A 17304-nucleotide genomic window follows, 5' to 3' on the forward strand; every position below is an offset into this window, starting at 1 on the left:
AATCTCATAAGCATCAAACCAGGATGTATGCAGTTACTTGCTTTGGAATGCTTTTATATACTTAGATATTTATAGAAACTGGTCTTTAATTTAATATTTGAAACTTTAAAAAAATAGAAGAATGACAATCATCATAAAATTCTGATCTATTTATTCTTAGTTTCAGCTTTGGGATGTGATTTGTTTTTTTGTTTTTTAATATTCACAGGTTACTCTAATGAATTGATAGGATTGAGAATTACTTTTATAATTATATTTAAATATTTTTCTTTTCCATTCAATTTGTCAACTTAGATCTAAAAAAAAGTATCCTGCCCTTCAAAATAACTTTGTTAGAAATGAGATAAAGGTCTTTAAGAAAAAGTAATAATAAATTATGTTGGAAAATTTAAAAATCATAATTGACATATACTGTATTTAAAGTAATACAAAAAGTTGTATTTAAACATGGTGGAAGTAATATTTGCATTTATTTTTACTCCTTCCTGAAACCCACAGGAATAGCAGTAAAAAGAATAAAACAGAAGAAATACCAGCATAAATTGTGATGTTGAAAATTAGGTAAGAAATCCTGAATGATATGTTTTAGCTTTCTCCATTTGTTTAAATATCCTCAAGAGATGAACCAACAAAAAGCAAAGTTACTTACAACAGTTTCTCAGAAAGATTCAGGAATTGAAGACCTCAGTTATCTCTTAAGACCAAGGTTTTGGTGGAGCTGAAAACTGAAGGCTTTGAGTAAAATATTAAAAAAAAACAATGGGGGCGCCTGGGTGGCTAAGTGGGTTAGGGCCTCTGCCTTCGGCTCAGGTCATTATCTCAGGGTCCTGGGATCGAGCCCTACATCGGGCTCTCTGCTCCGCAGGAAGCCTGCTTCCTCCTCTCTCTCTGCCTGCTTCTCTGCCTAGTTGTGATTTCTCTCTGTCAAAAAAATAAAATATTTTTTAAAAAATGCATAATGAGGGATGCCTGGGTGGCTCAGTTGGTTAAGCAGTTGCCTTCGGCTCAGGTAATGATCCCAGCATCCTAGGATCGAGTCCCACATGGGGCTCCTTGCTCCGCAGGTAGCCTGCTTCTTCCTCTGCCTCTGCCTGCCACTCTGCTTGCCTGTCTGTACTCTCTCTGTCTCTCTGACAAATAAATAAATAAAATATTTTTTAAAAATGCATAATGAAACTCGCTGATTCCATCCCTCTACCTGCACAGCCAGCAAATGACTCTCTCATACTTGAACAGAAGACAGAGGTTTTACTATTTGGAAAAACTGATAGAGATTATCTCTAAAATCTCCTGTGGGCTGATGTGACTCATTGAAAGATGATGTGAACATTTGGACAATATAGAATGAGACTGCAAGATACTAGATTACACCAATTTCTTCCTATCACACCATACCTTGCCCTTTTAAGATATTGGGTACTCTTCTCTGGGGTAAGTTTCTTAATCAGAAAGAAATTCTTATTGATATTTGGAAGCCTCCAAAAGAAACAGACTGATTCTTGCCTAAACATCATTACAAAGGTGTAGGGGTTCACCAACCCCATCAATTTATGAGGATGTCTTCTCAGTTTTAAATTGATTCATTAATAAACATGGGGAGATAATCATCTAATCTATTTTTAAATCAATTAATTTGTTTATTTTATAGAGAACGTGAGTGGGGAGAGAGAGAATCTCAAGCAGATTCCCCACCTGAGCATGGAGCAGAATGGAGGGCTGGATCTCACGACCCTGAGAGCCAAAACTAAGAGCACGCTGCTCAACCAACTGAGCTACCCAAGTGTTCCAGTCATCTAATCTTTGAAGGTGGTTCCACCATGAAAAAGAAAGAACACAATATATAAAGAAAAATAAATTGGAAGTGAAACAGAAAAATGCAAGAAGCAGAAAAAAATATAAAAACTGAAGTCATTACAGTTAATATACAGAGATAGTGAAAATAACTTACATTCATGAATCAAAGATAAAATACACCTCAAAGAGCAAACATTTGGAAATTAAGAATATTATTATGTTAATAAAAATTGAAAGAAATGTTATGCAGTAAAGTTAAGGACATACTGAAGAAAGTAAATACAGAAGCAGTGTTACAAAACAATGGAGGATAGTAAAATCAGATGAGTGTCCAGGACATACAATTTATAATTGTATTTATATCAGAAATAGATAACAAAGAATATATGTGATGTCTAAGAAAATATCTAAGATATTAAAGATAGGATATTTCTCTTTTTTAAAAAGATTTTATTTATTTATTTGACACAGAGAGAGAGAGAGCACAAGCAAGGGGAGTGGCAGGCAGAGGGAGAGGGAGATGCAGACTCCTTGCTGAGCGGGGACCCTGATGTGGGGCTCCATCCCAGGACCCTGGGGACCATGACCTGAGCTGAAGTCCTTTGCTTAACCAACTAAGCCATCCAGGTGCCCCAAAGATAGGATTTTTCTAGAAGGGTCTAATAAAAGCTCAACATAGTTAACAGAGAATCATACAAAGGCACATCAATGTGATATTATATAAAATTTTAAAACAAGTGATAACCTTAAAAAGTTCCAGTGGGGAGAAATTATGGTCACATACAAAGCACTGGAGATCAGAATTGCATTGTGAATATTATGAATAGCAAGAAAAAAAAAGTGCAAAGACAATGTTGTTCAAATAATGAGAGTTAATAATGAACTTGCATCTTGGAACTCTGTACCTAAACCATCGCACTAGCTCTTTATATGCTCCTACTTATGCCTTATATATTGTTCTTTGCCTGAAACATGAAACTCAAGAAACTTTGATGATATTTACTAATTTGCATATTTTCTTCCTTTGAATCCTCAAAAAAAGTTGCATAATATGCTACTATTTATTTTCCTGTGTATCTCCACATTCTTTAGAATGAATCTCTGTCTCACCTCCTGGGAGCCTTCTCTGAAAGAATGCTAGTTTTATCTTTTAGTTCCCATATAATATATTTTTAATAGTTCTACTATATTTTCACATTAATTTGTAATTATCTTTTAAAATGTCAATCTTGCAGTGCCTGGGTGGCTCAGTTGGTTAAGTGTCGGCCTTCAGCTCAGGTCATGATCCCAGGGTCCTGGGATTGAGCCCTTTGTTGGGTTTCCTGCTTGTCGAGGAGGCTGTTTCTCCCTCTCCCTCTGTCCCCACCCCCACTCATGCTCTTTCTCTCTCAAATAAATAAAATCTTAAAAAAATAAAATAAAATAAAATGTCAATCCCTTCTCTCTGATATATCCTTTTAAAGTAAGGAATCAGTATTTGTTCAACCATCACCAGAATCTAATACAATGCCTACTATGTAGATTATACTCAAACAAGTATTGAAGGGAAGTCTATGAAGGCTTAAAGTCTGAAACAAACACATCAACAAAGAAAAACATAACTTTCTGTAAATGGAGAAGTTTCTCTGTAGACTTATTTATTTTTAGAATCCAAACAAAAATCTGGCTTGTTGATTCTGTTTGTATCATTTTAAAAAGAGTTACACAAAAGCCATATTTTCAGGAAGTAGAGTTCTATATACCTATTGAAATCAATCAGTTGGGCAAATTTTGCGATAGGGCACAGACATGCAGTATTGCCCACTCCAACTTTTGGGATAAGGCACAAATATGCAGCATTGTCCATTCCCCTCAAAGTAAAATTAATAAATTATCTTGGAAAGGATTATTAAAGGCTGGACTAATATTAGTTTTGAGCTTTATATACTCCAGAGCAGGTAAGGGATTGGAAAAAACAAACAACAGCATGTAAGAATTTTAACACAACAAATTTTTAACTGTATTTGTGAAATTCATATAAGTCCTAAGTGCTGCTTTGAGAAACAAAACATCTTGCTAAGCTATTAGCAGCATCGTTAACAGCATCTGCCAATGCACTTTCTGATAACCAGGAGGACAATTCAGCCATTGATGTAAGAGAAGAGGTGGAGGGCTTCCAGGAAATAGGCACACACAAACACATTAACAAATGCACTCATATTGTCTATTCATTTCATTATCTCAATGAAAGTACTTTGAAATGTCCAAAAAGATTTACCAGTATACTACGTATATTATACTAAATTTTGGCAACTGAATTAATAGTCTATGGTTTAAATATTTTCTAAGTTTTAATATTTCAAACTGTGAAAAACAGAGAAGTAACTTGTAATGAGATGAAAAAATAATTTTCTTTCCTACATTATTAACTCTATTAGAAGAATTAAGTTGATGGTGCTTCTTTATGAAAGGCTGACAAGAGCAAAACAATAGAAAAATAATTATCAAAATGTTAAGTCTATTATAAAGTTATATAACAGTTACTAAATCTGCAGCCTCTACTCATTTTGCTAGTGGGCTATTCCATTTTTATTATACTTAGAGCTGCTCTCTATCTTACATGATACAATGTAAAACAAAACAAAACAAAACAAAACAAAAACACATCCAAACTAAGTGGCAGATAACTGGGAAAAACTGTTAAGAATGGAGGTCCTTGATTCTCATCACTCTTTTGCCATCAGTTGCCAAGCGCTGCTATTGAGATCTGGTTCTCACTGGCTAGGCAGTATGTCCTAGGTAGACTGAGGAATCCTTTTTATAGTAAAGCCATATACTCCAATGATTGCCAACTTATGCCCAGGGCTCCTTGCCAAGGCTGCTGCACACAGCATCAAAGTTCTATAAGTTATTCTACATTGATTCTTGATTTGAGGCAATGTGTGCAAGTGGGGTCTACACCTCAGACATATATTAAAAAAAAAAAAACAAACAAAAACCTCTTTTCTTGGTTTCAGGTATACCCAATCCTCCTAATCTGAACTCTTGCTTCTCACCCTCAATGCGTTTAGAGCTCACCTCCCATGCCACAGAAAAGCCCTTTTAATATTCCTCAAATGTCCTGTATCAAAATAAATTTATTTATTTTTTATGAAATGAGGGGTAGTTCTGGGAAATAGCACAGATCTTTAGGATAAGTTTAATAATTTTTATCTGAAGCCAGGCCTCAGCAAAACTACTTATAATACTTACTATATTTGTTTACTAGTAGATTATTATATATCAAGGTATTTCTTCTCTGGATCATGTATCTCCTTTCCTTCTTTCTATAGTTTTGAATTTCTAAATTCAATCGTGCTCAAGTATCTGAAGTATCTGAATGTGTGCGTTTCTTTTTCCTTCCCTAGCCTACTCCAACTCCTTCTATTATGTTACTATGTCATATCTATATATTAATTTTTTCCTTGCAACTCTCACTGAAATTCCATGCGTGCCACCTCAGTTTTCTTTTTTTTTTTCTTAGTTATGCAAGGAAAACAAAAGCTATGGGGTTCTAAAGGAAAATGAGAAATAGATCCCCTCTTCTCAGTAAGATAATCATATGAGATTTATGGATGGTATGCTCCTTATCACACCATCAAGTATTAGGGATAGGGGTTTTTTTCCAACTAAACTACAAAACAGGCTTTAGAAGTTTTAGTATGCCCTCACATGCCTCAGTTAATCCCCATGATGTATACTGTTATTTTTTCAAAAGCTTTTATTTATTTATTTGAGAGAGAGAGAATGAGGAAGAGAGAGAGAGGGCATGATAGAAGGGAGGGTCAGAGGAAGAAGCTGACTTCCTGTTGAGCAGTGAGCTGGATGTAGGAACTGGATCCTGGGACTCCAGGATCATGACCTGAGCTGAAGGCAGTCCATTAACCAACTGAGACACCCAGGCACCCTACACATGGTTATTTTAAGAGAGAAACAGTCATTCTTTTGCTAAACTGCTGCACATATATCACAATGTTTGTTCCCATTGTATCTTCTCTCTGACTATTCATGTGAGATACTGGCATCTTTGTGAGACTCTGTCAATGGCCAAAAAGAAATTTAAGCCTAAGGTAACAATACAAATTCTGTAATTTGGGGATCCTCTGCAGTATATAATGCAAGCAGAGAAAACTATTTTAGGTCTACATCGATAGGTATAATGAACAAATTATTTAAAATAAAAATAACAGAGAATCTCACTAGGAGCTCTCAAACACTACTAAAGGAGACACAAGATAAAGAGCGTAACTTTAACACTGTAAATCTTGGAGTGCAATGCAAAAGTGTAAGTGAATAATACTTGGCAAAGAAGCCAGAAAAACATTCCATTACAAAGAAAGCAATTTTTAACATACAAGAAATGGCACTATGCTGCACTAGAATGCTTTCTCATCTTCAAAATAAATACCAAGTGAGCTTTCTCACTAAGGGATTGAAAAAATCTCTTTCTGTGGCCACAGACAAAAAATTTAGCAAAGGAACGTGGATCCATGGAAAACAGGGTCCTCTGACAGTGTATTAAGGTTGGAAAGACAGAAAACTGTAGTCATTTATAGGATTAGCAAAGTCCAGGGAATATCTCTAAAAAATTAGGGCCACCCCAGCTTATTTTTATCAAGTGGATCTTATTTTTATCAAGTGGATGTACAAAAGCCTTCATACCAAATGGGAGACTGAACTTTTCCTTTAGCTATATATTTAAGGATTATTAGCAGCAGTTTCTTAATTCCATAACCCAAGTTAGAAAAAAAATCATTTAGGCAGTCAGCAGGAAAAAATGAATTAACAGAAAGCACACACACACATACACACACACACATATTCAGACATATACATATGCATACATAGTGTGATGGGATGGGAAAATATGGAAGTACTTAAAATTTCCTTAGCTGGGAAAGACTTCATACTGAGTAGATGTTTGAACTTTTTGTATGCACTAGAGTCTTAGAACCTGTTCAGAATTATAGGCGTACTGAATCACACCTTTGGTCGTGAGTGATCAAATACAGTGTGTAAAAGTACTGGTCTGCAAACTCACGAGACTCCTGGGCGAAATGTGAAACTAGCTCCTGTACTGCATACGGTAGGGACAGACCAGAGAGGCCGGCCACTCCAGATCAGTAGGTGGCAGGTTTAATAAGTAAGGGATCTTATCAGACTTGTCTTGAGCTCTCCATACCCGCCTGCCAGAATGGTAAACATTTATAGAGAGGCCTTAATGGGGTTCAGTCACACATGTAGTACAGATAGTCTCAGCAACACATTGCTCTTTCAAGACTGTGTCCTTTCAAATGCAAGAATAGTGGATGGAATGTACATTCCAGAGATATGGGGGAGGTGAGGAGCTTCCAATTACCCAGATCCTGCATTCAGGTCAAGTAGTGATCATACCCTCTCAAAAACCTCCTCCAACACTCCACTTCTTGTTCCTGGCTCTTAAATTCTTATACACCTCCTTTTTCACAATGTGCCTTGAGCAGTCAGCAAGGGGTTTCACTAGCATGGAAGTGGTTTGTTTGCCGGCTATCTGGAGGCACTGGAGTCAGATACCACAGCAACAACATAAGAACACACAAGAGAAAACACGGATTAAGTCAGTAATTCCCCAAATAATTAAAAATTACTTCCACCAGGAGCCACTGATCTGAGCCACTGATCTGAACCACTGAATTATTAAGTCTCCTAGTCTGGGATCAGATCACTCAAAATGTCGTTATTTGATTTAATAAGGATAACATATTAGCAGACTCATCAGGTATGAACACACAACATTCTGTTTGGTTAATGGCACCAGTGCCTCCTTTTGAGGCAGCAATAAAGTTCAAGACCATCCTAGTTTGGTGGACAGCCTACTTCATTAGATACATTTCAACATTCAACAAAGACAGGGTTTGCCAGCTATCATATGATGCTTGTTGGGTGAATGCAGTAGAGGCTTCTATGTAAACTATAGTTTCTCTCAGGTCATTGGAAGGAATAAAGATGGGCAAATGATAGCTCCAGTAGAAAACAAAATGCACCATTTGGCATTGAGGAAAGGAAGACAGGCAATTTTTGTTACCATGGGACAGAGTCTCCCCTGTGCCCAGGGAAACCTCAAGGTAGAGCATCCCAATCTCCCATAGGCAGCCACAGCCAAAGACTGTGCCACACAGTGCATGTGGTCCCATTTGGGGCTACCCAGTAAATACCTGTGGTATGTGACCAAGCAGTGCCAAACCAGTCACTGTCTTCTAATGGGACAGAACTCTGGTGATACCATTCCATATCCCTGGTGCAATTAGGCTGTTTCTGTTTAAAGATTTTTCTGTTCCCAACACAGGGATGCCTGAGTGCTCAAATACCTATAACCTGGGAAAAGCCGCATGAACTGATCCCAAATCTGAGTACAGCCACCCTTCATGGCTGTAAAAAGTCCTCCTTTTTAGGACCCTTCTGGTCAGCAGTTTGGTGGGCTGCCTGGGTAGTTTAATTGACAGAAAAAGTGCATCCATGCTCAGTGTTATTGAGAGTGTGTGCCACTGACCAGGTTTCTGCATTGGTACTGTTGGTATCGTATGAATTGAGAGTACAAGTCCTAGCCTGTTCTTCCTTCATGTACTGCTTCAGCGGCTCCCAGTCCCTCCCCTGGAATAGTGATACCCACCATGGTAATCCTGACAAGCTATTGAGAGGAATCTTTCCCACATACCTAGCAAATGGACTGATTCCTTTGCTGGACATATGAGTGCGCCTAGTGCAGAAAGATATTTCCAACAAGTGCCCATCCCATGACCAGACACCACAGGCACGTCAGAAGTCTAAGGCTGAAAAGACAGGTATTTCCCAGGTACCTGTATGGGAAGGTCTTCCCTTTGTATAAGAATTACACTTGTGGTCTGATCCTTAGATGTTAATGTGAGAATTTGGTTGTGCTTAACATACATGTTGCCTGGAAGAGGCAGTACTGTCAGGTATGAGCAGACAGAATGGGGGTGGGATATGCCAGAGCAGGAGCCCCATCTTCTCCCCTCTTTCAATGGTGTGTGTTCCATTCGGAGTATAGTGCATTTCCACAGGTCCAGCCTGCAGCAGGATAACAGAATCCCTATGGAGACTGAGTAGTTCTCCCTTACCCATGGGTGAAAAGTGACTCACTCATTCTGGTGGAATATCCAATATTCCAGTAGATAATGCTTTTCCCAGGCTTGGAAAGGCTTCATGCTGTCAGCAGCATTACATGTTGACCCATGGAGAGAAGGGGGGCAGTGGCTGTCTCCTGAGCCTTTCATAACTTTATGATGGTATTGTATATATCCCCAGGGGTCCTCAGTATAGCATAAAGGCAACAGGCCCCAATGGTTGATAGTTCAAATTCATTAAATCCTGGCACAGTACTTTAGTCCACCTCACTAAGGTAGTTTTACCTGTTAGTCATTCAATCTGCTACTTCAATATTCCATTTTTTCCTTTCTATGAACACTGCTACTTCCACATTATAGGGCAGATGGAGCCTCCATTGTCGTAATCTTTTGCCCAGTCTTCCACGTCATGATCTTTGAAATGTGACCCCTGAACACTGTCTAATCTATAAGGATATCTACACATGGTACTCAGCTTCTTTAACTTTCAGCTTCTCTAATTCCCTAATGGTGGCAACCTGGTTTGCGAGGTAACTAGGAAAGTCTGGGTTAGGTCAGATGCAGTCCATACATTCCAAAGCACATTTAGAACTCCCACTCGGATGGCGTGGGCCAATAAAATCAATTACCAATCCTTCACTGGTTCAGAACTCTGATGAATGGCTGCAGACACCTTTGTTAGTTGCCTTGGGTGTTGTTTAGAACACAGAAAACATGCTGGTACTGCATTAAACCAAGTCACCGTACTTCAAGGGCAGCCCAGCATCCTTGGCAATATGCCATCTCACCTGGTCACTACAGCACAGTGGCTGCTCTTTTTATGCACTCAACTGCTATAACTAATGAATGGTCAGTTGCTAGGGCCTGTACTCAAAACAGTGCATCAGCTAGCTAGCTTGCTTGCTTTTTCTTTCTCCTTTCCCCTCCCCACTCCTCCCTCTTCCCCTCTCCTCCCCACCTCCTTCTCTTTTCCTTCAACTCTTCCCTCCCTTCTTCTTCCCCTTTTTTTTTTTTTTTTTAGTTTGGGGGAGGGAGGGGCAGAAGGAGAGGGAAAGAGAATAAGCAGACTCCATGCAGGGCTCTGTTTCACAACTCTGAGAGCATGACCTGAGCCAAAATCAAGAGTTGAATGCTTAACTGACTGAGCCACCCACATGCCCCATGGGCACTGGCTTTCTGATTGCCAGGAGTGTCAATGCCTTATGAGCCAGGATGTAAAAACAGTGAGAATTGCTTTAGGCTCTGGCAGATGAACCCAAAATGTTTTTCTGCATATCCTGACCCCACAATGACACTATTCATGATCATCCATCCCTTGGCTTCCTATTCTCCAAGCCACAGTCTCTAGAACAGCCTAATTATCATTGCAAAGGTTTAATCACCAGGGTTCATGAGTGAATGAGTTCAGCCCACTGGAAGCTGTGATTTGTTCCCGCTTCCATCCAGATGGTGGCAGTATTGGGCTGAATAGTGACTACAGTCCAAGGGGGCGGGTCTCAAGATCACATTGCTCTTTCAGTCATGTCCTTGAAAATGGCTCCCACTGTGGGAATGGTGGGCAGAAAATACATTACAAGGGCAGGAGAGGGGTGAGGAGCCTCCAGTGGCCCAGGTCCAGCTCGTGGGTCAATGAACAGTCATTTTTTCAATGGCCTCCTCCAACAGGAAGAAATAGAGAAGATGAGCTTCAAAGTTAACTAAAAAAAAAGTCTGTATGTGATGTACAGTACTTTGGACATAATTATAAGGGAGAAGGATATATTAAATAGTTGTAAGTAGCAAAGAAGGCTGAACAGACAGACACAGTGGCAACCCATTCTACTTGCCTGTCTGATACTTTCTTGGATGAGCATACATGAGAGATACTTTCTCAGCTCTACCCCATGAGATTCTTTAATCACGTTCTCATGAAGCACTGAAGCTTTAATCACACTGTCATGCCAAATACATGCTCATAAGAGTGGAAAGAATGACTAAACATGGCACCTGGTTTCCCGATAGTCTGGACAGAAACAATTTTGTTCTATGAGATTTGTTTGATAGATGGGCATGGTATTGTCATTCTTTTGGGATCAAAAGTTTTAAGGCTAATACATCGTGGAAATATTGTAGCTGCCTTTATTTAAAAAAAAAATTAAGATTTCATTTACTTATTTGAGAGAAAGAAAGAGCACGAGCAGAAGGGAAAGACAGAGAGAGAAGCAGACTCTCCACTGAACAGGGAACCTGATGAAGGGCTCAAGCCCAGGACCTGTGATCATGACCTGAGCTGAAGGCAGACACTCAACCGCATGAACCATCCAGGTGCCCTGTAGCTATTTTTAATTAATCAGAATAAAGGAAAGTCAGCTGAAGTAGGAAAAATGATAACTAATATTAAAAGAGAAACAGTGAAGCAAAGACAAAAGATGGCTAGAGAAATATAGAACCCTAGCAACAATGAATGATCCACTGTATTTGGCTAGGTAAGAAGTGGACGATTTCCAGCCCCATGTATGTATGTCTAGCTGTCTAGCAGAGGAAAGGATAAACCTCTCTAGAGAAAGATATCATAACCAGCCTCTATAATTTGAAATATCATTCAGAATTAAGTCCTAGAAAATTAAACAAAAACTAGTAATAGATTTATGGGTGATCTTGATACTAGATTTGGTAGTCAAAGGCCTTGAAATAACTGATTGATTTGCTCAAGAAAATAGAGAAAAAATGGAGAAAGAGGGAAATAGGGTCAGAGATATTCATCACCAGTGAACTTCACAAAGATAAAACAATCACACCAACAGGGCAAAAAATACAACTCTGAATTGGTCCGTAGCTGTTAACATAGGCTCAAAAGCTACAAAGCACAATTAGACAACAGCTAATGAAACAGACAAATCAACAATTATAATGGAAACTTACACATACCCCTTCTAGTAATTGAAAAAAAAAACAGATGATCTGGAAATAGACCAATGCATATGGTCCCTTAATTTATGACAAAGGTATTATTACTACAGTGCAATAAAGAAAAAAAAAAAAAAAACTTCAATAAATGATTCTGGGTCATCTCATATAGATGTAAAAAATTAATCTCCTTTTCCCCCACCACAAGCAAATAAACACTGATTCCAGGGGTACTAATTGTTGGGCATAATGAACTTAAGAGAAGAAAAAGAGGTAAAGAAATAATATTAGTCAAAGACTTTATACTAACCTAGAGACACTACTAAAAAATGAGAATCAATGCAGAGATAGAGAAAAGATATTTGCAACATAAACTTCAGATATGCACATATATATGCATGCACATATTCATAATGGCATCATTAATAATAGGAAAGCACTCACTGTACAAATGTGCATCCATATTAGAACAGATAATTGTGGTTTATTTGTATAATTGATATCTATTTGGTGATTAATAAGAACTACAAAAAAAAAAACAAAAAAGTGACTAAAAAACCCCACTACATCTACATGCAATAATATATTAAACAAAAGAAACCAGACAAAAGAGAGTATATATCATACGAATCTATTTAAAAAGTTAAAAAAATCAAAACTAATGTACAGTGATAAAAATCAACATGGTAATTACCCTTGTGAGGCCAATTACTGGGACAAAACACAAGTGGAGCTTTTCAAATACAGTGGTATTTTATGCCTCATTCTATATTATGGTTACATAGTTTCATTTGTGAAAATGTATCTGTATACTCCTCAAAATATATGTTATACTTCAATAAAATTTATTCCTTAAAATTACAAAATATAATTTTTTAATGCTGCAGAAAACCAGATATAGGGAAAAATGAAGAAAATAAGATAAGTATTTCGTCATTCAAATAACACTTACTTCCCTCTGATATTTTACCTAGCATATACAGGAGGCTTTATTTGGATACCCATTAGCCTGTTTATGACTAACAGTTTTCTCTACCCCCTCAGTGGAGTTCTATAATTAAGCAGTGGTGATTGCCAGCCCTTGGCATGTTATGTGAAGAGGAGACAAGCTCCCAGCAGTATTCATGGAGACAACCTGTGAAGTTGAAGTGGCTCAGCTTGGATCTTATCTCCTCCACACAGGGTGTCAGTCAGAAATAGTTATAACCAGTTACTGACTTACTTATTTTATTTTTAGAGAAAGAGAGCAAACAAGATAGAGCAAGCAGAAAGGCAGAGGAAAGGGAGAGAATCTCAAGAAGGCTCCATAGCCAAAGCGGAGCTGGGTGTGGGGCTTGATCTCATGACCCAGAGATCCTGACCTGAGCCAAAATCAAGAGGTTATGCTTAACTAACTGAACCACCCAGGTGCTCCAGTTACTGACTTATTTTTAAGCTCTGTGTGAGTACCGGGCATCCCGTCCTATTATGCCTTAATAACTGTTATTTTTAAATATTCTTTTTGTTGTTATTTATTTGTGTTTTAACTATAACTTGGGACCTCTGTGACCTCCTTTATCACCATTACCCAGTTACTATTTTACATTTAATATTTTATATTTATAAACTTTATTAGTCCTAGATATTCCACCATGTAGCACAGTGCCCCAGCGTATATGTACGTGCACTTTGTATTTTGGTTTTAAGGGTATCCCTAGAGGAGAAGGCAGAAAATCTGAGTCCAAGATCTTCAGCAAGCTAACTCCTTTATCTATAACTATTCCCTCTACTACCTGAGAATAGGGGCTGTGGGTATACACCCCTGAAATCATACTTTATGCTTTACTGGAACTTTTATCACAGATACGAAGTGTCAATATTGGTAAACTGAGGCTACATATAAGCATCAAGTACTATATTTATATAGGACATCAATTCTGAAACTTTTGTTTGTATTAAAATCATCAGGAGGCGGGTACCTGGATGGCTCAGTCAGTTAAGCGTCTGCCTTCAGCTTGGGTCATGATCTCGGGGTCCTGGGATCGAGCCCTGTGTCAGGCTCCCTACTCAGCGGGGAGTATGCTTCTCCTTCTTCCTCTGACCTCTCCTCTACTCCTGCTCTCTCAAGTAAGAAAAATCTTAAAAAAAAAAAATCATCAAGAGGGCTTGTTGAAACACAGAGTCCTAGGCCCCACAAACACAGTAACTGATTTTGTGTATCTGAGATGAAGCTTGAGGATTTATTTTTCCAACAAGCTTATAGGTGATGGCAGTGTGGCTGGTCAGAGGTCCACGCTACAGAGCCACTGTGGACTCAAGGGAACCTAATCCTTAGCCCCCTTACCTGTCTTCCACCCTTGCTTCAGCTCTATTGATAGCTGCTGTTTATGACTGCTCAGTCAACTTTACAGCCCTCCCTGCTTTCCTCTCATAATAGCAATTTTTACCTCCTTCACAATTACTGAGTGGGTCTAATGAGTGTTAGTGTGTATAGTAAATCTCTGTCCCTACCTATAGGCAAATTCATTCGAAAGAAATAATAATCCCAGACGAAAGATTCAGACAGTGCAGTGGTGTGCCTTCAGGAAGTCAGTCAATGTAGATGCGTGCATATATAAATACAGGCAAAGACAGATTGGTATAAATGCAGGTAGATGTCAGTTTTCTGTTAAAAATTCTCTACTAGCGCTCCTTTTACACTCAGAATACAAAATTAAAATGCTCTAAGTGGCCAACAAGTCCCTAAGTGATCTATAACCTGCAACCCTCATTTAGTTCTGTTTTAGTTCCAATGGCCTCTTCCAACACTCCCTTTTTTGGACTGCCGGGAAATCTCGTTGTCACGGTCTTTCCGTGACTCTCCTGGCACAGGCACCAACTGCTCAGTCTGGCCTACTCTAGTTATTGCACTTAACCTTTCAGTTTTCCCTTGCCAGAGACATTTTCCTCCTGCTTTTTCTTCATCACCTTCAAATATACTGTTAAATACACAACTTTTAGAGGCGCCTGGGTACCTGGGTGGCTCAGTGGGTTGGGCTCTGCCTTCGGCTCAGGTCATAATCTCAGGGCCTGGGATTGAGCCAGGCTCTCTGTTCAGCGGGGAGCCTGCCCACCCTCCCACCGCTGCCTGCCTCTCTGCCTACTTGTGATCTCTCTCTGTCAAATAAATAAATAAAATCTTTTTAAAAAAGTACACAACTTTTCTGGGATATATTTTACTTCTTGCCACTTCACCTAAACATAATTTACTGAAGGCAATGACTTTTGTTCATTTTATTCACTGCTATATCCTCAGCACCAATAAAATACAGGGGGTCCTAATAGTATCTGATAAATATTTGTTGAATTATTCTTAATAGGTATAGACATATAAATAATTAAAAATGGATCACACTGCAGCTTCTTTCAATAAGGTATGCCAAGCTTTACTTTACTTGAATTTAGCTAAATAAATCTGAAGCAAAAAATGAGAAAGAGGCTAGCATTCCAATAAATGTTTCTTTACTATAAATGTTTATTCTAAAATCATTCCTTTTAAGTTTTCTAGTGTATAAGGTTGAAGTCATTACAAGCTCTATTGTCCACCAAAAACATAATAACCATGGCATCTTTATAGATTTCTCTATCTCCACTCTCCCAGCACACTTCTCTAGGTTTTGCTCAAGTTATATGTATATTTTCAATATTAATATTTGTATTCTTATATTTAACCATGGTTCTTATTTTTATACTAAAATGGATTCACCACCAACTGTTTTACCAACAAGTCTCTATTATTGGCTGAAATTCAAAATAAGTAGCTTCACTACCCTACCCCACCCCAGGGATTACACATGTGTGAATGCTTGAGAATATACATTATTATCCAATTTGTCTTTCATTAATTGCCTCTAGCTAATTCATGTGACTGGTCTTTTAGAGCCACTTCCCAAACTGTTCTATCAAACTAGATTTTAAAAAGACTTAATCCGGGACACCTGGGTAGCTCAGTCGGTTAAGCATCTGCCTCCAGCTTGGGTCATGGTCCCAGGGTCCTGGAATCAAGCCCCACATCAGGCTCCCTGCTCAGCGGGGAGCCTTCTCCCTCTTCCTCTGCTGCTCCCCTTACTTGTACTCTCACGCTCACTCTCTCTCAAATAAATAAAATTGTTAATAAAAATAAAAGACATAACAATAAATAAATAAGTAAATAAATAAAGACATAACCCCTATCTTCTCTGTGGCTTTTCTAAAACCTTGTTTTTGGTTCTAAAACCAAAAAAAAAAAGCCACTGATGATTCTTTTTAAGACTCTGGCACTTACTTTGGGTACCTTCTGTATGTAAAAAGCTAATTTGGGGGCTGCCTGGGTGGCTCAGTGGGTTAAGCCTCTGCCTTCAGCTCAGGTCCTGATCTCAGGGTCCTGGGATCAAGTTCCGCAACGGGCTCTCTGCTAGGCAGGGAGCCTGCTTCCTCCTCTCTCTCTCTCTACTTGTGATCTCTCTCTCTGTCAAATAAATAAAATCTTTGAAAAAAAAAGAAAAAAGAAAAAAAGAAAAAAGCTAATTTGGCTTTCAGAACGCCCCTGGATTGGCTTTCTGAATGTTCTCTCATCTTCGTGACTCATGAACTGATCTGTCATACACTATGTTCATTGAAGATATTTTGTTTATAAACAAGCTGGCATTTCTTAGTTTTTCTAGTATTTAGAGAAGTTTCATTAGTATTTCTAGTCATTGCTCTTTCATTCTGAGTATTTTCCTTGACGTTATTGAAAAAAATTCATTTCTCATCTCCTTGATATGATCAGAAGCTAATATTTATTTTCTTCTGTTGATACTATCTTCACAACAGCAAGAATATTCTCAAAGCTCTGGTCCCTTGACGTTGTCTTTCCTTTCTATCCAATAGTGATATTGCTCTTCTTTTTCCATTTTCATCTCTTTTTTTGAACTTTTTAGTGGGTTCATTAAATAGCCATAGATATAATTATAACTAAAATATTTGACAGGAGAGAAAAATATCTAAATGGGGTACTGGAAAGACATTTTGGTAACTGCCTATTGATACATTTGATGACTGTTTCTAATGTGATTATTATCTCTTCTTGAAAAAGTATGTATTTTATCAGTATATAGCACAGCTTTTTATTACTTATTCTGTTTTTAGCTTTAAAGCTATATTTAAACTATATTTAGTGTAATATTAAAATTTTCTAGAAGTTATTTCAGGTTTCTTATGTGTGTATCTGTGTGTTTGTAAAATTCATATATGTATCTGTGTGTATAGATTGCTTGATCTTTGTTTTTAATATAATTTGGAATTTGTCTTTTCATAGCAAGTTTAATTAATTTGTGTATATTACAATTATTATTTTGGAAGTATTCTCTGTTAACTTAGTTTTTTGCTTTATGTTTTATATATTCTTTTTGGTTTTATATTTTATCCTTAATTTTCCTTGGTTCACTTGCATTTTCTCTGCAATTCATACATTTATTTTAGTCTTCTGTTGGTTGTCATTAGT

Source organism: Lontra canadensis, unplaced genomic scaffold (assembly GCF_010015895.1).
Source record: "Lontra canadensis isolate GAN:19392208 unplaced genomic scaffold, GSC_riverotter_1.0 scaffold33, whole genome shotgun sequence".
In the NCBI taxonomy this organism is placed as follows: Eukaryota; Metazoa; Chordata; class Mammalia; order Carnivora; family Mustelidae; genus Lontra; species Lontra canadensis.